Source organism: Bombina bombina, chromosome 4 (assembly GCF_027579735.1).
Source record: "Bombina bombina isolate aBomBom1 chromosome 4, aBomBom1.pri, whole genome shotgun sequence".
Lineage (NCBI taxonomy): Eukaryota > Metazoa > Chordata > Amphibia > Anura > Bombinatoridae > Bombina > Bombina bombina.
The window spans coordinates 276,470,404-276,495,153 of NC_069502.1; the positions used below are offsets into that span (position 1 = coordinate 276,470,404).

A 24,750-nucleotide genomic window follows, 5' to 3' on the forward strand; every position below is an offset into this window, starting at 1 on the left:
TACCAAGCAGCGGATGCTGCAATCTACCCTGATGTTTTGGGCTCACCGGAAACAAGAGTTAAGAAGCACCAGTCATAAGAAGTAAATTGGAAAGGTGGTTTAAAATTGCCTGCTCTATCTGAATCATGAAAGTTTAATTTTGACTTGAGTGTCCCTTTAAATGGCCACTAAAGTAAAAATTAAACTTTCAAGATTCAGATAGAGCACACAATTTAAAACAACTTTCCAATTCACATCCATTATATAAATATGCACAATCTTTTTCTATGCACACTTTCTGAGGCACCAGCTCCTACTGGGCATGTGCAAGATTCACAAATATACATTTAAATGTGTCATTGTCTGATGGCTGTCACATGATGCACTGGGAAGGGAAATAAAACTAACTGAAATTTGTCAGAAAAAAAATCTACTACTCATGTAAAATTCTAAGTAAGTGCTTTTGCATTGTGTATTTGTTATGCATTTATTAATTATGTTACTCTACTCTGTATAGTGGTCCTTTAATGAGTAAAAATATTTTGAGATTAAAAAAAAACATTAAGTAACATATATGCCATACAAAGTCCTAACAAATTACCAATTTTCAGGGGCTGACTGGCAACTTTTGACCCAGGGGGCAAGTAAAACCCAGAGGCCCATGGTGCTGCTGCAACTCAACCCCCTGCCCGCCTCCTTCCCGCACCCGCCCACCTACTCCCCGTCCCCATGTAATTTAAAACAAACATGGTAAAGAAAATTAAACAAACCACATGTTTAAAATAAATAATTATATATATATATATATATATACACACACCCAAATATACACACACACACAAATATACACACACACATATACACACCCAAATATACACACACACACACACATATATATATATATATATATGAAAAAAAGGAGGATAGGGTCCAATGGCACTACTTTCAATGTAATAAAATTATCCCCTTTATTCTTAATTAACTTATGTGCATACAGCACATTAGTATAGTAAAGGAAAACGGTGCTATGTAGTAGAGCGGAATTTAAGCAAAAAACTGACAGATAGGATATGTCACCCTATCTGAGATAGACTACATTTGTAGCACTCAGGGGATTGTTTAATTAAATAACTTGTGGTAACAGAGATAGACGTGCAAAGATGTGCAGAGAACAAAGACAAAACTGTCTGAGTAAACTAAATACCATTAAAAATTAACTTTTATTAAGGCTTGGTTAAAATTGGAAAACACTCACTTAAAAACACTCTTAGGAGCCAAGATAATATTACTTGTTAATCGTATATTGGTTGGTGTGGTGGGTAAGAAATTATCTATGAATAGATAACTTGTAAGGTATGGGGGCTACTAACAATTCTATATATTCAATATATACCGGAGGTGGCAACTCAAAATATGATTGATCAGTATGTTGTTGCTGGTAATTAATTGAATAGTTTTATACTTAGGTTCACTGCAGTTAAATTTTGTGAATTTGCTGTGGGATTAGCTCAATACGTTACAGTACACTTGTACATATATAATTAAGAGGCTTAAGTAATTATACTCTTATATTCATTGTGCGTACAGTCAGGGACTTTATATATGATCCCTTTAGCTTTCACTTAATTTTCTATACGTATCTTGTATATGAGGCTATGTTCAAGCCTGCACTACAAAAATAAAGGCTCAATGCTTTATATTTAATAATGTCTTTTATATTAGATATACAAAGTCCGGCGGGTATATACTTTGTTATATAGAGTATCTGTGGTATTGGAGATCACCCCTTATTGTGATATACAAAGTCCGGCGGGTATATACTTTGTTATATAGAGTATCTGTGATATTGGAGATCACCCCTTATTGTGGTGTTATCACCGTTAGTAGTAAGGTATTTCGATATTAATGTTTATTGCAGGGTGATAGACACTGGGTAAATAGCGTTCCTGTTCTTATATAGAGCAGACAGATCTAGTAACTTAGTTCGAGATATGCCTTTAAGTAAATGGCAAATTATCAACTGCTCTGAGTGGTAACAAAAATGACCGCTATTTTATAAGCTGCACGGTACCTGCGTAATGTTATAACACTACAGACATATTTGGTAAAAAATATATATAAGATTTCAATTTAGCATAACAAAATGAGACATTATTAGTGCGGTATTGAGCCCTGTGTAGTCACAATTTACTACAAGTGGTATGAGTACTGCTAACGGTCAAATTCTCCAGCAGCTTATGTGAACGTCAGCGTTCTGCCCCCATTAACCACTCACAACTGTTAAGGTATATAGCGGTTAAATTATCTTAATCTATCGAGGTTCCTAAGGCTAGCTAAAAATACATGAGCTCCAAGGGCTCATCACCAGTACCCTAGCGTCCCTAACATGTTTCGCCTCGCGGCTTTTTCAAAGGGTGAGCGCGCCGCTCACATACTGGTCTTTTAAAGCCTAATGGTCACACCTCCTGGGTGACGATTGTTTCTGACAGCCAATCCTCGTCCTCTACAGTGTAGAGACCGCCTATCATTACGGTTGGAGTTTTAAAGTAGTTTAATTTGTTGCTAATAATAAAAGTAACTTTATTATAATGTTGAGGTTATAAAATCAATTGAGTTATAAGATCAAATGAATTATGTTGGAGTAATCAGGACAAATGAGTTCTCATAGCCTTATAACAGGGCTTAATGCTCAGCCATAAATTTACAAATTCATTTTATTTTATCCTTAAGTTAAAGCACTGAATTCCCTAAACTATGTGATACTACGTAGTGAATTAACCCTGTAGGTGCCACCGTGAACTAGTGCTATATATTACATTGTGACTGCTTTATTTATATTATGACTTGATTACTTATGCTGGTATATACCGCAATATTGTGTAATATTAAATAAAAGTAATGAGTGTTTAGTGAAAAATGCTATTGTGCTGTGTTTTGAAATAACTACTTGTGATTTTGATTGTAAAACAGTGCTAAGAATAAATAGATATTACTGAAATTATTTAAAAGTAATAGTGAATTGGTGTGTATTGTGTGCAGACTGTGAAGCATGTAAGAACGATGAATTTTTATGAATAATAAACACCACTAGTGTATAAAAGTTGCAATGAATTATGTGCTTAAGACTTATGTAGTATTAATAAGGACTATTGTAAACTAATACTTAAATAACTTGTTCATACTGTTGTACACTTGATTATGATTCTAGATGACTAACATAAGCTAGTCCTTAGATAGCTGGTGCATATAGTTGTACACTAGAATGAGATTCTGTATGTCCTTATTTTAATTATGAACGTTTTTTAGTATATGGTGATGATAGGATTGAATTTGAATTTAATTTATAAGGCAAGAGGTAAGGATTACTTCTACCTTCAACACACAGATAACTTGGTTAAAATTAGATCTTGAGATACTGGCGTTTGATAGAATTTTTTTGAGGGTTAGGCTGTGTTATCATGAATTTGTGCTATTCATTGCACATTTTTTCACTTTTTTTACAGAAAAGGGGAGAGATTGTTACACTCATTTAACCCTGATGGGTAAACTGTGTTAAGGAGAAAAATCCATTTACTTTCAGCTTTTTGAAGGGTTTTTTCAAGATCCCCACCTCTGATCCCCAGCTTAACTCTCTGTATTCCAAAACATTTTAAATTACTTTGTTTTGAATTGTGTTTATACAAAAAGTGTCTGGCCACCGAGGTGAGTTGTTTACCTGCTTGTAAGTCCTTTTTGGCATTTTTGATGTTCCTCAAGTGTTCTTGCAACCTTACTCTTATTTTTCTGGTTGTCATGCCAACATAGAACAGATTACAATTGCAGCGTAATGCGTATATTACCCCTTCAGTTTGGCAGTTGATGTGTGCATTTACTTTGTGTGGTTTGTTGAACCGATCATGTATTGTGTGTAATTTCAGCATAAAGCTGCATGTGGTACAGGTTCCACATTTAAAGGAACCGTTAGAAAAAGCACTTTTAGTTTTTTCACTAGCAAGGTGACTAGGACTAATAATGTCCTTAAGATTACGGGTTCTTCTGTATCCTGTCTGTATTTTCTCACCCAAGATTGTTTTCAATTTGGGGTCAGACATTAGTATGTGCCAGTTGGATTGAAACAGGGATTTTATGTAGTTACTTTTTGGATTATAGGTTGATATGAACCTTATCTGATCATCCTTTGGTTTTACTCTTTTTTGGAGTAGTTCTTTTCGATCTGTTGTTCTCGCTCTAAATTCTGCCCTTTTAATTGCCCTTTTGCTATAACCTCTTGATAGTAAACGTTCAGTGAGTTCTTTTGCTCTCTTGTTGTAGTTAGATTCAGAAGAGCAGTTTCTCCTCATTCTTAAGAATTCACCTATAGGAAGTGCCTGTATGGTATTTGGGGCATGGGCACTAGAGCTGTGTAGAACACTGTTTGTGGCTGTTATTTTCCTGTGTACATCCATGGATAATGTTCCATCCTCTGATTTTGAAATTTCTAAATCTAAAAAGTTTACTTTCACTTGACTGGCTTCATAGGTCAATTTGACATTAAATTGGTTTGTATTTAGGTCAAGAAGGAAAGAATCTAGTTCTTCTTTTGAACCCTCCCATAGGAACAGCACGTCGTCTATATATCTTACCCAAAAGGGGATTTTCTCCAGGTACTGTGAATTAGTGTCTGAAAAGACGTGTTTTTGCTCCCACCACCCTAAAAAAAGGTTGGCATAGGTGGGAGCACATGCTGTACCCATCGCGGTACCTCTTGTTTGTAGATAGAACCCGTTATTGAAAGTGAAATAATTATGTTTTAAAACAAATTGTAATAGTGCAAGTGTGAATTCATCATGTATCGGTTCTTCTTCTGAGCCCATTTCTAGGAACCAACGTACTGCCTCGATGCCAAGCTCATGTTTAATACAAGTGTACAAAGATTCGACATCTGCTGTCACAAGCCATGTTTGTTCAGAAATATGAATATTATCCAGTTGATTTAGGACATCAGTGGTATCTTGAACATAAGAAGTAATTTGAGTGAGATAATTCCTAAGTCTGTAGTCTACATATTTACTCGCCTTTTCAGTAAGGCTATTTATTCCGGATACTATAGGACGCCCTGGAGGATGGGTTTGGTTTTTGTGTATCTTTGGAATTAGGTAAAAAGTAGCAACAGTTGGATTGGATACTTTTAGAAATTGATATTCTTTGTTGTTAATAATATTGTCATTTTTGGCTCCTTCTATTAGGTTTGAATATATTTGAAGATATTCATTTGTAGGGTTATAATTCAGTTTGGTATAACAAGAATTATCCCTTAGTTGTTTGTCTGTTTCTAGACGATACATTTTAAGTGGCCATAAAACAATATTGCCTCCTTTATCAGAATTTCTAATGATCGTGTCTTTCCACATTTGCATCTCTTTTAGTGCTTTGCGTTCCTTAGTTGTTAAGTTCCTATTAGTTTTTGTCTCTGGGATTTGTAGGATTTTCTCACATATGATATCACTGAAAACTTGCAGTTGAGAACATTGGTTGATGTTAGGCATGAATTTAGATTTATTTTTAATTTTATCACGCCATCTTGTCTCATTTGTATAGTCAGGTATTGTGCTGTCTATAGTCTCATTTTCTGCAAGTAAGTCCTCTAGATTGGTCAGAGTAGTTCTCTCTTCTGCTGAGAGTGAATTATTTTCTGAATGAGTTATTGCTTGTGATTTGTTCAGAAAGAGTCTTTTTAAGGCAATTTTGCGGATGTACAATTGTACATCTTTGACTAATTCAAATTTATCTATTTCAGGAGTTGGGCAGAAGGTCATGCCTTTAGAAAGTACTTTTTTGTGATCCTCAGTCAGTAGTTTTTGGGAAAGGTTGATTATCCTCAATGAGTCATTCTCATCTGTGAGAACGGACTTGGGGGTCTCTGATATGGTTTCCAGCCCTTTTTGTTGATTTTGTTTGGTGGCTGACTTTTGTTGTTCCTTTTTGGTCTTCCCCCTGCCTCTTCTGGTGTGTCTAAATCGGAAGAGGCACTTTGTCCTAAAAAATCCTTCCTTTTGCCCCTTGTGATTCTTATATTAGTCCCCCTTATCGAGGTTTGTGGTTCGGTATCAGATTCAGGGGTTTCTGAGTCTTCCCCTTCTGTATCCGAGACATCACTTTGTATGATAGTAACTTTCGATGGTTTAGGATTATTCGCATTGAATCTCTTTTTCCATTTGTAGACTCTGTTATTGGCATAATCAGATTTATCTCTGCCTAGTTTGCCTTGTTTTGTAAGTTTAATTTCTGCCTCATATTTGTCTAACTCTTTCTGGTACTGTTTATATGATGATTCGAATTCTTTAAGTGTTTCATATTCTTGTAATTTTGTGTGTAGTTCTTGTACTTTAGTTTCTAATAGCTCATATTCTTCTTTGTCATGTTTAATTAAGATTCGCATTAATTTTACCGAACATTCTGAAAGTGCTGTTTCCCATTCTTGATTATGTTCTGGATTGCGAAACTCAAAAGCAGGAAAGAGCTGAATTCTCAGACCTCTAGGTATGAGTTTGAGTTCTATATATTTTTCGAAAAAGTGATGGTTCCACCACAGTTTGTCCTGTTTAAACATAAGCTTGTGAATATCTTTTAGTGCTTGGTTCATGGAGTCTGGGCTAATTGTAGTATTTTCTGATTGATTCTCAAACACAGAATTTAGATCTATTTCTCTCTTTTCTTGTCTAGATTTTCTATCTGTTTCCCACTTTGAAGTCATGTTTATTAATTTGGTATAATACTACCTGTTGCGTGCTCTATTGGATTAGAAACCTGTTGCCAGGCTAAACTATACTTTAAAAAAAGGAGGATAGGGTCCAATGGCACTACTTTCAATGTAATAAAATTATCCCCTTTATTCTTAATTAACTTATGTGCATACAGCACATTAGTATAGTAAAGGAAAACGGTGCTATGTAGTAGAGCGGAATTTAAGCAAAAAACTGACAGATAGGATATGTCACCCTATCTGAGATAGACTACATTTGTAGCACTCAGGGGATTGTTTAATTAAATAACTTGTGGTAACAGAGATAGACGTGCAAAGATGTGCAGAGAACAAAGACAAAACTGTCTGAGTAAACTAAATACCATTAAAAATTAACTTTTATTAAGGCTTGGTTAAAATTGGAAAACACTCACTTAAAAACACTCTTAGGAGCCAAGATAATATTACTTGTTAATCGTATATTGGTTGGTGTGGTGGGTAAGAAATTATCTATGAATAGATAACTTGTAAGGTATGGGGGCTACTAACAATTCTATATATTCAATATATACCGGAGGTGGCAACTCAAAATATGATTGATCAGTATGTTGTTGCTGGTAATTAATTGAATAGTTTTATACTTAGGTTCACTGCAGTTAAATTTTGTGAATTTGCTGTGGGATTAGCTCAATACGTTACAGTACACTTGTACATATATAATTAAGAGGCTTAAGTAATTATACTCTTATATTCATTGTGCGTACAGTCAGGGACTTTATATATGATCCCTTTAGCTTTCACTTAATTTTCTATACGTATCTTGTATATGAGGCTATGTTCAAGCCTGCACTACAAAAATAAAGGCTCAATGCTTTATATTTAATAATGTCTTTTATATTAGATATACAAAGTCCGGCGGGTATATACTTTGTTATATAGAGTATCTGTGGTATTGGAGATCACCCCTTATTGTGATATACAAAGTCCGGCGGGTATATACTTTGTTATATAGAGTATCTGTGATATTGGAGATCACCCCTTATTGTGGTGTTATCACCGTTAGTAGTAAGGTATTTCGATATTAATGTTTATTGCAGGGTGATAGACACTGGGTAAATAGCGTTCCTGTTCTTATATAGAGCAGACAGATCTAGTAACTTAGTTCGAGATATGCCTTTAAGTAAATGGCAAATTATCAACTGCTCTGAGTGGTAACAAAAATGACCGCTATTTTATAAGCTGCACGGTACCTGCGTAATGTTATAACACTACAGACATATTTGGTAAAAAATATATATAAGATTTCAATTTAGCATAACAAAATGAGACATTATTAGTGCGGTATTGAGCCCTGTGTAGTCACAATTTACTACAAGTGGTATGAGTACTGCTAACGGTCAAATTCTCCAGCAGCTTATGTGAACGTCAGCGTTCTGCCCCCATTAACCACTCACAACTGTTAAGGTATATAGCGGTTAAATTATCTTAATCTATCGAGGTTCCTAAGGCTAGCTAAAAATACATGAGCTCCAAGGGCTCATCACCAGTACCCTAGCGTCCCTAACATGTTTCGCCTCGCGGCTTTTTCAAAGGGTGAGCGCGCCGCTCACATACTGGTCTTTTAAAGCCTAATGGTCACACCTCCTGGGTGACGATTGTTTCTGACAGCCAATCCTCGTCCTCTACAGTGTAGAGACCGCCTATCATTACGGTTGGAGTTTTAAAGTAGTTTAATTTGTTGCTAATAATAAAAGTAACTTTATTATAATGTTGAGGTTATAAAATCAATTGAGTTATAAGATCAAATGAATTATGTTGGAGTAATCAGGACAAATGAGTTCTCATAGCCTTATAACAGGGCTTAATGCTCAGCCATAAATTTACAAATTCATTTTATTTTATCCTTAAGTTAAAGCACTGAATTCCCTAAACTATGTGATACTACGTAGTGAATTAACCCTGTAGGTGCCACCGTGAACTAGTGCTATATATTACATTGTGACTGCTTTATTTATATTATGACTTGATTACTTATGCTGGTATATACCGCAATATTGTGTAATATTAAATAAAAGTAATGAGTGTTTAGTGAAAAATGCTATTGTGCTGTGTTTTGAAATAACTACTTGTGATTTTGATTGTAAAACAGTGCTAAGAATAAATAGATATTACTGAAATTATTTAAAAGTAATAGTGAATTGGTGTGTATTGTGTGCAGACTGTGAAGCATGTAAGAACGATGAATTTTTATGAATAATAAACACCACTAGTGTATAAAAGTTGCAATGAATTATGTGCTTAAGACTTATGTAGTATTTCTCCTTAACACAGTTTACCCATCAGGGTTAAATGAGTGTAACAATCTCTCCCCTTTTCTGTAAAAAAAGTGAAAAAATGTGCAATGAATAGCACAAATTCATGATAACACAGCCTAACCCTCAAAAAAATTCTATCAAACGCCAGTATCTCAAGATCTAATTTTAACCAAGTTATCTGTGTGTTGAAGGTAGAAGTAATCCTTACCTCTTGCCTTATAAATTAAATTCAAATTCAATCCTATCATCACCATATACTAAAAAACGTTCATAATTAAAATAAGGACATACAGAATCTCATTCTAGTGTACAACTATATGCACCAGCTATCTAAGGACTAGCTTATGTTAGTCATCTAGAATCATAATCAAGTGTACAACAGTATGAACAAGTTATTTAAGTATTAGTTTACAATAGTCCTTATTAATACTACATAAGTCTTAAGCACATAATTCATTGCAACTTTTATACACTAGTGGTGTTTATTATTCATAAAAATTCATCGTTCTTACATGCTTCACAGTCTGCACACAATACACACCAATTCACTATTACTTTTAAATAATTTCAGTAATATCTATTTATTCTTAGCACTGTTTTACAATCAAAATCACAAGTAGTTATTTCAAAACACAGCACAATAGCATTTTTCACTAAACACTCATTACTTTTATTTAATATTACACAATATTGCGGTATATACCAGCATAAGTAATCAAGTCATAATATAAATAAAGCAGTCACAATGTAATATATAGCACTAGTTCACGGTGGCACCTACAGGGTTAATTCACTACGTAGTATCACATAGTTTAGGGAATTCAGTGCTTTAACTTAAGGATAAAATAAAATGAATTTGTAAATTTATGGCTGAGCATTAAGCCCTGTTATAAGGCTATGAGAACTCATTTGTCCTGATTACTCCAACATAATTCATTTGATCTTATAACTCAATTGATTTTATAACCTCAACATTATAATAAAGTTACTTTTATTATTAGCAACAAATTAAACTACTTTAAAACTCCAACCGTAATGATAGGCGGTCTCTACACTGTAGAGGACGAGGATTGGCTGTCAGAAACAATCGTCACCCAGGAGGTGTGACCATTAGGCTTTAAAAGACCAGTATGTGAGCGGCGCGCTCACCCTTTGAAAAAGCCGCGAGGCGAAACATGTTAGGGACGCTAGGGTACTGGTGATGAGCCCTTGGAGCTCATGTATTTTTAGCTAGCCTTAGGAACCTCGATAGATTAAGATAATTTAACCGCTATATACCTTAACAGTTGTGAGTGGTTAATGGGGGCAGAACGCTGACGTTCACATAAGCTGCTGGAGAATTTGACCGTTAGCAGTACTCATACCACTTGTAGTAAATTGTGACTACACAGGGCTCAATACCGCACTAATAATGTCTCATTTTGTTATGCTAAATTGAAATCTTATATATATTTTTTACCAAATATGTCTGTAGTGTTATAACATTACGCAGGTACCGTGCAGCTTATAAAATAGCGGTCATTTTTGTTACCACTCAGAGCAGTTGATAATTTGCCATTTACTTAAAGGCATATCTCGAACTAAGTTACTAGATCTGTCTGCTCTATATAAGAACAGGAACGCTATTTACCCAGTGTCTATCACCCTGCAATAAACATTAATATCGAAATACCTTACTACTAACGGTGATAACACCACAATAAGGGGTGATCTCCAATATCACAGATACTCTATATAACAAAGTATATACCCGCCGGACTTTGTATATCACAATAAGGGGTGATCTCCAATACCACAGATACTCTATATAACAAAGTATATACCCGCCGGACTTTGTATATCTAATATAAAAGACATTATTAAATATAAAGCATTGAGCCTTTATTTTTGTAGTGCAGGCTTGAACATAGCCTCATATACAAGATACGTATAGAAAATTAAGTGAAAGCTAAAGGGATCATATATAAAGTCCCTGACTGTACGCACAATGAATATAAGAGTATAATTACTTAAGCCTCTTAATTATATATGTACAAGTGTACTGTAACGTATTGAGCTAATCCCACAGCAAATTCACAAAATTTAACTGCAGTGAACCTAAGTATAAAACTATTCAATTAATTACCAGCAACAACATACTGATCAATCATATTTTGAGTTGCCACCTCCGGTATATATTGAATATATAGAATTGTTAGTAGCCCCCATACCTTACAAGTTATCTATTCATAGATAATTTCTTACCCACCACACCAACCAATATACGATTAACAAGTAATATTATCTTGGCTCCTAAGAGTGTTTTTAAGTGTGTGTTTTCCAATTTTAACCAAGCCTTAATAAAAGTTAATTTTTAATGGTATTTAGTTTACTCAGACAGTTTTGTCTTTGTTCTCTGCACATCTTTGCACGTCTATCTCTGTTACCACAAGTTATTTAATTAAACAATCCCCTGAGTGCTACAAATGTAGTCTATCTCAGATAGGGTGACATATCCTATCTGTCAGTTTTTTGCTTAAATTCCGCTCTACTACATAGCACCGTTTTCCTTTACTATACTAATGTGCTGTATGCACATAAGTTAATTAAGAATAAAGGGGATAATTTTATTACATTGAAAGTAGTGCCATTGGACCCTATCCTCCTTTTTTTCAAGTATAGTTTAGCCTGGCAACAGGTTTCTAATCCAATAGAGCACGCAACAGGTAGTATTATACCAAATTAATAAACATGACTTCAAAGTGGGAAACAGATAGAAAATCTAGACAAGAAAAGAGAGAAATAGATCTAAATTCTGTGTTTGAGAATCAATCAGAAAATACTACAATTAGCCCAGACTCCATGAACCAAGCACTAAAAGATATTCACAAGCTTATGTTTAAACAGGACAAACTGTGGTGGAACCATCACTTTTTCGAAAAATATATAGAACTCAAACTCATACCTAGAGGTCTGAGAATTCAGCTCTTTCCTGCTTTTGAGTTTCGCAATCCAGAACATAATCAAGAATGGGAAACAGCACTTTCAGAATGTTCGGTAAAATTAATGCGAATCTTAATTAAACATGACAAAGAAGAATATGAGCTATTAGAAACTAAAGTACAAGAACTACACACAAAATTACAAGAATATGAAACACTTAAAGAATTCGAATCATCATATAAACAGTACCAGAAAGAGTTAGACAAATATGAGGCAGAAATTAAACTTACAAAACAAGGCAAACTAGGCAGAGATAAATCTGATTATGCCAATAACAGAGTCTACAAATGGAAAAAGAGATTCAATGCGAATAATCCTAAACCATCGAAAGTTACTATCATACAAAGTGATGTCTCGGATACAGAAGGGGAAGACTCAGAAACCCCTGAATCTGATACCGAACCACAAACCTCGATAAGGGGGACTAATATAAGAATCACAAGGGGCAAAAGGAAGGATTTTTTAGGACAAAGTGCCTCTTCCGATTTAGACACACCAGAAGAGGCAGGGGGAAGACCAAAAAGGAACAACAAAAGTCAGCCACCAAACAAAATCAACAAAAAGGGCTGGAAACCATATCAGAGACCCCCAAGTCCGTTCTCACAGATGAGAATGACTCATTGAGGATAATCAACCTTTCCCAAAAACTACTGACTGAGGATCACAAAAAAGTACTTTCTAAAGGCATGACCTTCTGCCCAACTCCTGAAATAGATAAATTTGAATTAGTCAAAGATGTACAATTGTACATCCGCAAAATTGCCTTAAAAAGACTCTTTCTGAACAAATCACAAGCAATAACTCATTCAGAAAATAATTCACTCTCAGCAGAAGAGAGAACTACTCTGACCAATCTAGAGGACTTACTTGCAGAAAATGAGACTATAGACAGCACAATACCTGACTATACAAATGAGACAAGATGGCGTGATAAAATTAAAAATAAATCTAAATTCATGCCTAACATCAACCAATGTTCTCAACTGCAAGTTTTCAGTGATATCATATGTGAGAAAATCCTACAAATCCCAGAGACAAAAACTAATAGGAACTTAACAACTAAGGAACGCAAAGCACTAAAAGAGATGCAAATGTGGAAAGACACGATCATTAGAAATTCTGATAAAGGAGGCAATATTGTTTTATGGCCACTTAAAATGTATCGTCTAGAAACAGACAAACAACTAAGGGATAATTCTTGTTATACCAAACTGAATTATAACCCTACAAATGAATATCTTCAAATATATTCAAACCTAATAGAAGGAGCCAAAAATGACAATATTATTAACAACAAAGAATATCAATTTCTAAAAGTATCCAATCCAACTGTTGCTACTTTTTACCTAATTCCAAAGATACACAAAAACCAAACCCATCCTCCAGGGCGTCCTATAGTATCCGGAATAAATAGCCTTACTGAAAAGGCGAGTAAATATGTAGACTACAGACTTAGGAATTATCTCACTCAAATTACTTCTTATGTTCAAGATACCACTGATGTCCTAAATCAACTGGATAATATTCATATTTCTGAACAAACATGGCTTGTGACAGCAGATGTCGAATCTTTGTACACTTGTATTAAACATGAGCTTGGCATCGAGGCAGTACGTTGGTTCCTAGAAATGGGCTCAGAAGAAGAACCGATACATGATGAATTCACACTTGCACTATTACAATTTGTTTTAAAACATAATTATTTCACTTTCAATAACGGGTTCTATCTACAAACAAGAGGTACCGCGATGGGTACAGCATGTGCTCCCACCTATGCCAACCTTTTTTTAGGGTGGTGGGAGCAAAAACACGTCTTTTCAGACACTAATTCACAGTACCTGGAGAAAATCCCCTTTTGGGTAAGATATATAGACGACGTGCTGTTCCTATGGGAGGGTTCAAAAGAAGAACTAGATTCTTTCCTTCTTGACCTAAATACAAACCAATTTAATGTCAAATTGACCTATGAAGCCAGTCAAGTGAAAGTAAACTTTTTAGATTTAGAAATTTCAAAATCAGAGGATGGAACATTATCCATGGATGTACACAGGAAAATAACAGCCACAAACAGTGTTCTACACAGCTCTAGTGCCCATGCCCCAAATACCATACAGGCACTTCCTATAGGTGAATTCTTAAGAATGAGGAGAAACTGCTCTTCTGAATCTAACTACAACAAGAGAGCAAAAGAACTCACTGAACGTTTACTATCAAGAGGTTATAGCAAAAGGGCAATTAAAAGGGCAGAATTTAGAGCGAGAACAACAGATCGAAAAGAACTACTCCAAAAAAGAGTAAAACCAAAGGATGATCAGATAAGGTTCATATCAACCTATAATCCAAAAAGTAACTACATAAAATCCCTGTTTCAATCCAACTGGCACATACTAATGTCTGACCCCAAATTGAAAACAATCTTGGGTGAGAAAATACAGACAGGATACAGAAGAACCCGTAATCTTAAGGACATTATTAGTCCTAGTCACCTTGCTAGTGAAAAAACTAAAAGTGCTTTTTCTAACGGTTCCTTTAAATGTGGAACCTGTACCACATGCAGCTTTATGCTGAAATTACACACAATACATGATCGGTTCAACAAACCACACAAAGTAAATGCACACATCAACTGCCAAACTGAAGGGGTAATATACGCATTACGCTGCAATTGTAATCTGTTCTATGTTGGCATGACAACCAGAAAAATAAGAGTAAGGTTGCAAGAACACTTGAGGAACATCAAAAATGCCAAAAAGGACTTACAAGCAGGTAAACAACTCACCTCGGTGGCCAGACACTTTTTGTATAAACACAATTCAAAACAAAGTAATTTAAAATGTTTTGGAATACAGAGAGTTAAGCTGGGGATCAGAGGTGGGGATCTTGAAAAAACCCTTCAAAAAGCTGAAAGTAAATGGATTTTTCTCCTTAACACAGTTTACCCATCAGGGTTAAATGAGTGTAACAATCTCTCCCCTTTTCTGTAAAAAAAGTGAAAAAATGTGCAATGAATAGCACAAATTCATGATAACACAGCCTAACCCTCAAAAAAATTCTATCAAACGCCAGTATCTCAAGATCTAATTTTAACCAAGTTATCTGTGTGTTGAAGGTAGAAGTAATCCTTACCTCTTGCCTTATAAATTAAATTCAAATTCAATCCTATCATCACCATATACTAAAAAACGTTCATAATTAAAATAAGGACATACAGAATCTCATTCTAGTGTACAACTATATGCACCAGCTATCTAAGGACTAGCTTATGTTAGTCATCTAGAATCATAATCAAGTGTACAACAGTATGAACAAGTTATTTAAGTATTAGTTTACAATAGTCCTTATTAATACTACATAAGTCTTAAGCACATAATTCATTGCAACTTTTATACACTAGTGGTGTTTATTATTCATAAAAATTCATCGTTCTTACATGCTTCACAGTCTGCACACAATACACACCAATTCACTATTACTTTTAAATAATTTCAGTAATATCTATTTATTCTTAGCACTGTTTTACAATCAAAATCACAAGTAGTTATTTCAAAACACAGCACAATAGCATTTTTCACTAAACACTCATTACTTTTATTTAATATTACACAATATTGCGGTATATACCAGCATAAGTAATCAAGTCATAATATAAATAAAGCAGTCACAATGTAATATATAGCACTAGTTCACGGTGGCACCTACAGGGTTAATTCACTACGTAGTATCACATAGTTTAGGGAATTCAGTGCTTTAACTTAAGGATAAAATAAAATGAATTTGTAAATTTATGGCTGAGCATTAAGCCCTGTTATAAGGCTATGAGAACTCATTTGTCCTGATTACTCCAACATAATTCATTTGATCTTATAACTCAATTGATTTTATAACCTCAACATTATAATAAAGTTACTTTTATTATTAGCAACAAATTAAACTACTTTAAAACTCCAACCGTAATGATAGGCGGTCTCTACACTGTAGAGGACGAGGATTGGCTGTCAGAAACAATCGTCACCCAGGAGGTGTGACCATTAGGCTTTAAAAGACCAGTATGTGAGCGGCGCGCTCACCCTTTGAAAAAGCCGCGAGGCGAAACATGTTAGGGACGCTAGGGTACTGGTGATGAGCCCTTGGAGCTCATGTATTTTTAGCTAGCCTTAGGAACCTCGATAGATTAAGATAATTTAACCGCTATATACCTTAACAGTTGTGAGTGGTTAATGGGGGCAGAACGCTGACGTTCACATAAGCTGCTGGAGAATTTGACCGTTAGCAGTACTCATACCACTTGTAGTAAATTGTGACTACACAGGGCTCAATACCGCACTAATAATGTCTCATTTTGTTATGCTAAATTGAAATCTTATATATATTTTTTACCAAATATGTCTGTAGTGTTATAACATTACGCAGGTACCGTGCAGCTTATAAAATAGCGGTCATTTTTGTTACCACTCAGAGCAGTTGATAATTTGCCATTTACTTAAAGGCATATCTCGAACTAAGTTACTAGATCTGTCTGCTCTATATAAGAACAGGAACGCTATTTACCCAGTGTCTATCACCCTGCAATAAACATTAATATCGAAATACCTTACTACTAACGGTGATAACACCACAATAAGGGGTGATCTCCAATATCACAGATACTCTATATAACAAAGTATATACCCGCCGGACTTTGTATATCACAATAAGGGGTGATCTCCAATACCACAGATACTCTATATAACAAAGTATATACCCGCCGGACTTTGTATATCTAATATAAAAGACATTATTAAATATAAAGCATTGAGCCTTTATTTTTGTAGTGCAGGCTTGAACATAGCCTCATATACAAGATACGTATAGAAAATTAAGTGAAAGCTAAAGGGATCATATATAAAGTCCCTGACTGTACGCACAATGAATATAAGAGTATAATTACTTAAGCCTCTTAATTATATATGTACAAGTGTACTGTAACGTATTGAGCTAATCCCACAGCAAATTCACAAAATTTAACTGCAGTGAACCTAAGTATAAAACTATTCAATTAATTACCAGCAACAACATACTGATCAATCATATTTTGAGTTGCCACCTCCGGTATATATTGAATATATAGAATTGTTAGTAGCCCCCATACCTTACAAGTTATCTATTCATAGATAATTTCTTACCCACCACACCAACCAATATACGATTAACAAGTAATATTATCTTGGCTCCTAAGAGTGTTTTTAAGTGAGTGTTTTCCAATTTTAACCAAGCCTTAATAAAAGTTAATTTTTAATGGTATTTAGTTTACTCAGACAGTTTTGTCTTTGTTCTCTGCACATCTTTGCACGTCTATCTCTGTTACCACAAGTTATTTAATTAAACAATCCCCTGAGTGCTACAAATGTAGTCTATCTCAGATAGGGTGACATATCCTATCTGTCAGTTTTTTGCTTATATATATATATATATATACATATATACACACACACACACACATACAGTATATACCTGTATATACACACACACACATATTATATACACACACATAGACACACACACACTTATACATGCACACATGTAAAAGTTTAATATTATCTACAGACTCCCCACAAACTAATTAAAAAGGGGGAAGTGGCATTTAACTCATAAATTGTTGCAAGTCTATTGGGGACAGAACACAACTTTTTTTTATCAAACACATGCACTAAGCTACCTTTAATAATTGTTAAATAATTGAATATTTACACAATTAATGTCAAGTATAACACTAGGATAACTTATAAGATAATCTTAGTACATGCCAATACAATGCAGTTTTAAAGAAGAGTAAAAAGAGAACAAAATGTGAAATGTGTTCCAATGTCTGAAGAGGTTAATCAAGATAAAAGGGCCAGTCATAGATAGAGATTTTTGGTTTCCATTATCATTGTGTATATACACTGTGTATATATATATATATATATATATATATATATATATATATATATACACATATACACAATTTTTACATTAAAAAAGAACCTTGATTTTAAAATAAATAAATGGTATATAAAGCATAAAAAAAAAGTTTTAAATAAAATAAAAACGGTCAAAAGTGTGCTGCTCTTTTTTTATATCCAGAAATGTATAAATAAAAACTCATATTATATGTGCCTGGTCAGGTTTACATTGATTATAATATATATATATATATATATATATATATATATATATATATATATATATACTCTATAATCAATAATAAACCTATAGGTATGTATATATATATATATATATATAAAAATAAAATAAACCTATAGGTAGGTATATATATATAAAAAATAAACCTATAGGTATATATATATATATATATATATATATATATATATATATATATATACATATATACATACACACCCATATATATACACACACACACACATATATATATATATATATATATATATATATATATACACATACACACACATATATATATATATATATCCACGCGCACACACACACACAATTGAACCATCTACTGAAAATCTAGATCTCCAAATTAGTATGTATTGTACCTTCACTATAACAGCTTTATGCAAAATGCAAGATATATACACAAGTAATGTCACAAGATAAACCTTATGATGAAGACAAGAGGCCACACAAAGAAAATAATATAAATATCATTGAATCAATATATTATAAATTAAAAAATGTTTACACATTAAAGGATCCATGATCATCCCAATTCCCAAAACAAAACCATTTTCTGTTAATGCCTAATGCTTATTCATTATTTCAAACTCTACTTACTTGTAGAATATTGTTATATACTAATCTCAAATTCAAATTTGCCAAATTGCTTGTTATTAATTTTAAAACTTAAGTTATACAATTCTTGACTGTATCAGAAATTATAAATTGCCTGTATTGCAGTCTTCAGATTTAACAACCAACATTGGTAAATTAATATATAATCCCCATTAACTCTACAAGTTACACAGCTGAGCTTTCCCTGACTGAAAGTAATTTCAGTTGACACCTCCATAATATTGTTTAGATTGAATTATAAACTTTAGAGCAGTGAATGAATAAAACATAACATGATCATCATCACTGGTGAGTGGTGAGAATGGGATGTTTGCTAAATTGCTCACCAGACAGACGACACCGTCACCCTGTGACCTGACCACACCGGCACACCTCTCCACCAGGATCTCGACTCACTGCTTCCTTCTCTCTCAGCACTGAGCACTCCCTCACGACAATCTTCCCGAATCCCGCGTGGCTGTACGCAGCTGAAATTAGATGCTGCGCCTGGGAGGACTGACTCTGGGTGGGAGGAAGACGGAAGTGAGCGTCAGCGCCGAGCGGGAGATTGCTCATTGCAGCATCACGTCACGTGAGGCCCGCCCGACAGTGGCACTGATCATGATTCAGTTTACCCAGTCCCACCCCCCTGACCACAGGCCGGCCGGATCTATTTACTTACACTGGAATTAGAAATCTGATTATTCAGAAAGGCTGCACGCAGCAGCCAGCCCACTTATTTATTTTAATTTACTACATACAGCGACCATAAGACTTAATAATACTCAGTCTCACGGCCGCTGTACTGTATGCATTGATGCAACTATGCAAGTACTGTTACCGAGGCTGACTGTACTACTGTAAGTTACTGTCCCCTGCTCTGCAGAGGTGGCCTGGCGGCCCATTTTACACTGCATCAGAGAGTCCCGGGGGGCAATTGCCCCCCGCCCAGTCTGCCCCTGCCAATTTTATATTTAGCATGCTTCATATGTTAAATATTAAAGGGATATGAAACCCAAATTTTTTTCTTTCATGATTCAGATAAAGCATAACATTTTAAGCAACTTTCTAATTTTCTCCCAATGCCAATTTTTCAGGAACAGGAATGTAAGCTTAGGAGCCGGCCCATTTATTGTTCAACACCTTGGTAGTGCTTGCTGATCGGTGGCTAAATGTCAACCAACTTAACACTATGGGGGGTATTAAATACTCTAAATATATCAATTACTTAAAGACAAAAGAGAAAAAAAGAAGAGTATCGTATGGCACACACGATCACTATTTCCAGCTAAATTCTCTCCAGAACATCAATGAACTACATTCCCAGAGGAAATTACAGAACATAAAAATGTACTTTTTCTCTCACAAATTAAAATAAATAATAAAAATATGTTGTTTAAAAACATGCAAAAGCAACGAACTTAGTCTGACTTTATTTCAGGATCCATAATATATTACTCAATACTACTATCCAATTCAATTAATGCCAATATCAAGACATACTCACTGTATATATATATATATATATATATATATATATATATATATATATATATATATATATATATATACACATACTTGGGGACATACTCCTTACTCAATTTCTCTATTCTTAAAATAATTCCCAATAAGCTGGGGCATTTGAGGGGGCTTAACGCTTTATCTATAGATATAATACACAGTGAATATCACTCTGTAAGTCTAAAGTTGACATTTAGTTTAAACCATCTTAGTATATTAAAGGGAAACAAATCTCCATAATATACATAGGCACCATCAAACACCACAAGACATGATCATACACATAAACATCCACAAACATTAACAATAAAACAAAAAAGGATAGATTACAAGTGGAGCGCTTATTTACAGCGTGTTCGTAAAAGGGCAAATTCATCAGTTTACGGGTGTGCGATAAATAACCAGCGCTTATGTGCAGCGCTCGACTCGTGGGATCCCCCCACCATACTCTGCTATACGTTACTGACCGTGTGGAGGTGAAGTGAGCCATTTACAGATATCGACTAGCTGAAGGAGAGGTAGTATACCTGACCTTTTAGACACCGGTGGAGTTAGCAGCTTGGCTGACGGTCTACCTTGTAATCACCCCTGCTAGTGCTCATGTGGATACCCCACACTAGTCAACCTCTTTTGTAATAACTATATTGAGCGTTTCTTTGCTTGCTTGGAGTACCTCTGCAATTTAACAGTATTAACCAGCTCTTGCTTATTTATACGTTCATGCTGAACTGCCTATAACATCTTCTCTGCTGAATCTGTATTTGTCTGTGTTATGGAACATTAAGACCGAGTGCCTCTCTGCTTGCTTGAAGTACTTTGGTTACTAACACTGCATAATCAGCTGCTGCCATTCCATACATTGATGCAGAACTGTTTACTTTATACTCTCAATGCTGAATTGTCTATGGTGCACCATATGAATTTACCTAGCCGGCTATCTACGCTCTCTTGTTGTGAGGGGCACATGTGTTGTATGTATAGGTCTGTCTGTCTTCATGTGTGTAGTCATATATTTGTACATATATATGTTGATTTTTTATATATTTATGAATACATAAAATTTATATGTTTTGCATATTACCTCATTTGCCTCTGTAATTTATTATAGATAGTGAGTGTGCTTGAAACCCTGGTCTTTTGAATGTACCTCAATTCGGCACATCCACTTTTCTAAAATAAACATTTTTGCATATATTGTTTCCAGGTTGCACCTCACTTATAAGATTTTGTATAGAATATTGTACTATATAGTTGAGCTAGCTCTTTGTTGATTTTTCCTTTGATAAATAACCAGCCATTACAAGAAGCTGGTTGTTGATACTGTGAGCTTGCGGTAGCAATTAGTGCTCCGAAAATTAACCAGAGATCAGATCTTTGGTTAATTTTCCAAAAGTAACCCCAATTGGCACTAAAATAAAGTATAGTGTACTTTATTATTTTAAAAAAATGAAGCATTTTTTTTTTCTAATAAAAAATAACGGCAAAAAGCAGTTTTTAGGGGTTAAAGTTGGTGGGTGTTAGAAAAAACCCAGGACTGAAAATTGCCTTTACATTGCGGATTAGAGGGACGCTGTGTTCTCTATAAATATATATGTATATGCTTATATACATATACTGTATATTTATGTGTTAATATGTGTATATACACATACAACACAAAATATATATGTATATAAGCATATACAAGAATTGAAGAAAGAATTCGATCCGTGGGTCAAATGTGTAAGTAAAAACAGCTTTATTGGTAATCCATTAAAAAGTCCCTGGAGGGGTCCTGCAGCAGAAAAACATCGAGCACTGTGTACTCAAGCTGACATGTTTCGGCTGTGTGCCGTAATCATAGCTTGATTGAGTGCATCAGTGCTAACAATTTAAAAGACAATGTTAGTTCCAATTGGCTAAAACCTAATTACACATTTGCAATGCTAGAACTCGAGTGCTGTGTTAACTAATACCCTACCTGATTATTTGTTTGTGCTGATGGGCAACTGTTATCCTTTGTTGAAAAATTACATACTTATGTTTGCATGTTAGTGTAGACTCGGGAGATTATTAGAAGGTGTTATATAAAGATTTGGAATCTAATAAGCTATTAGACCCTTGTTAAAATATATGAAATGAATTAAACATCTCAATTTTGCGATGTTTCTAAGCATTCTGTTTGGCACATTATTTCCATTTATGTGAAGGTTATGTACCTATGTTATAACTTTAACTGATTGTAGAAAGTACCTATATTAAATTAAATCATGAAGTTTTAGTCTTCCTGCTTAGAGGACCTCTAATAAGTTTCACTGGACTGGTGACTTATTATACATTAAACTTACTGATTAATGTCTTTATGCAAATGCATAGTAGAGACCCTTCATATCCTTATCTAATGATTTATTCTGTTACTGCTGAGGTACATGAAAGTGTATGTGTAACGCAGATCTATCTGAACTTTTAATCTAACAATCAAAGACTTCCCAAGAATTTGATGTAAAATTTTAGGGGATTTAAAAGTCTAAGTTACTTAGTATTTGCTTTATGGTGAAGTGTGAATAAGAGTGAAACCCTACAGTACTGTTTATTAATTTGTTACTATTGCCAATAGTTTATTAGATCATATTCGGAGTTCAACCCCCTTGGCACTCTTGTTTGGAGTTTAAAGATCCAATACATCTCTTTTTTTCCCAAAATTAGATTTCTGTCCCCACCTCTTAAAGGGGTTTTGATTCTTTCAATGGCTTGCCATCTCAGAGTGGCACTGTTTTTATTATGTGTATCTTTGAAATGTCTGACCAATGGGGTGGTTGCCTCTCCCAATTTGATGGTAGACAGGTGATTGCGTATTCGGACATTCACCTCAGTTGAGGTGAGTCCTACATATTGCAACTTGCATTCTACACAGGATAAAACATATATGACATAGGAGGATGTACAGTTTAGGCAGGAGGTTATTTTGAACACTTCACCTGTGACTTCTGAACGAAATTCATTCGAGATAATTGCTTTCTCACACGGTTTGCATCTGGCCCTACCACATCTGTACATCCCCCTGTGCCTTAGCCAAGAACTTTCGTCTGTGCCTGTTATCCTGGGCAATTCAGATGGTGCCACATAATTTCCTATAGTTTTGCTTTTTCGATAAGAGCATCTAAGACCCCTGTCCACACTGTCTACAAGTCTATCATCAGCTTTAAGTAGATGGAAGTGTTTGTTAATTATACCACAGATGTTCTTATACTCTGTGCTGTAATCTGTTACAAATGTAACTTTTTCTTCCTGAGTGGATGGATTAGGGGATCTTAGCGATCCTTGCAAAAGTGCCTTCCTATCCAGTCTGTCTACCTGTGACTTTGCTTGCTTGACAGTATATTTGGGATAGCCCCTTTGCAGGAGTCTCTTCTCCAGATCTCTGCTTTGTGCCTGATAAGTGCTCTCATCCGTACAGTTTCTTTTTATTCTGATGAGTTCACCTTTGGCCACTGCCAGCGGAACTTGCTTTGGATGGCAACTCTTTGCATGAAGCAAAGTGTTTTTTGTAATTGGTTTCCGATAGGTACTTGTTCTAACTCTGCCATTTTCAGCAGCTGTTAATGTAAGGTCTAGAAAATTTATCTGACTAATGTTTGTCTCATGAGTAAATCTGAGACCTGTGCTATTATTATTCAATTTGAACATGAAGTCAGACATTTCTTCATCTGTACCCTGCCAGACAAGCAAGAGATCATCTATGTATCGCCTATAAAAGGCGATACATTGCTTATGATTATTTTCTTCTCCATAGATGTGGGACAGCTCCCACCAACCCATAAAAAGATTAGCGTATGAGGGCGCAAATTTGGCCCCCATTGCTGTCCCACACCTCTGGAGAAAAAAGTCCTCATTGAACCTGAAATAATTATGATTGAGAAGAAATAAGGTGACTCTCAGAATATACCTGATAAATGTTTCGTCAAAATGGGAAAATTCCTCTAGAAAGAAGGTTATGGCTTTTACACCTTCTCCATGTGGAATAGAAGAGTACAGAGCCGTGACATCAATTGTCAGCCACTTGAATTGGCTTTCCCAATTGAAGTCTTCCATGAGATTCAATAAATCTTTCGTATCTCTTATGTGGCTCTGTAAGCGGACCACAAATGGATAGAGGATTGCATCAAGCCATTGTGACAGATGTTCAAGGAGTGACCCTATGCCGCTCACAATAGGCCGTCCCTGAACATCCGTCAAGCTCTTGTGCACCTTTGGAAGATGGTGGAAGATGGGCACAACCGGATTCTTTACAAAAAGAAAATCATGTGTGTTTAAGTTCAGGTGCCTATCCTCCAGACCATCGTCCAAAAGTGATCTCAGTTCCTTTTGAAAGGGAACAGTGGGATCCCCTGTAAGCCTTGCATAGTTGTTGGTATCATTGAGTTGTCGCTCTGCCTCACTAATGTAAGCACTTCTGTCCTGAACTACCACCGATCCCCC

General features: G+C 35.0%; 1 protein-coding gene across 2 annotated transcripts in view; it reads right to left on the reverse strand.

Annotated features, from left to right (window-relative positions):
• The window catches only part of PXYLP1 (2-phosphoxylose phosphatase 1), a 200,378-nt gene that overhangs the window by 3,257 nt on the left and 172,371 nt on the right, over positions 1-24,750 (reverse strand). The window lies entirely within an intron of this gene.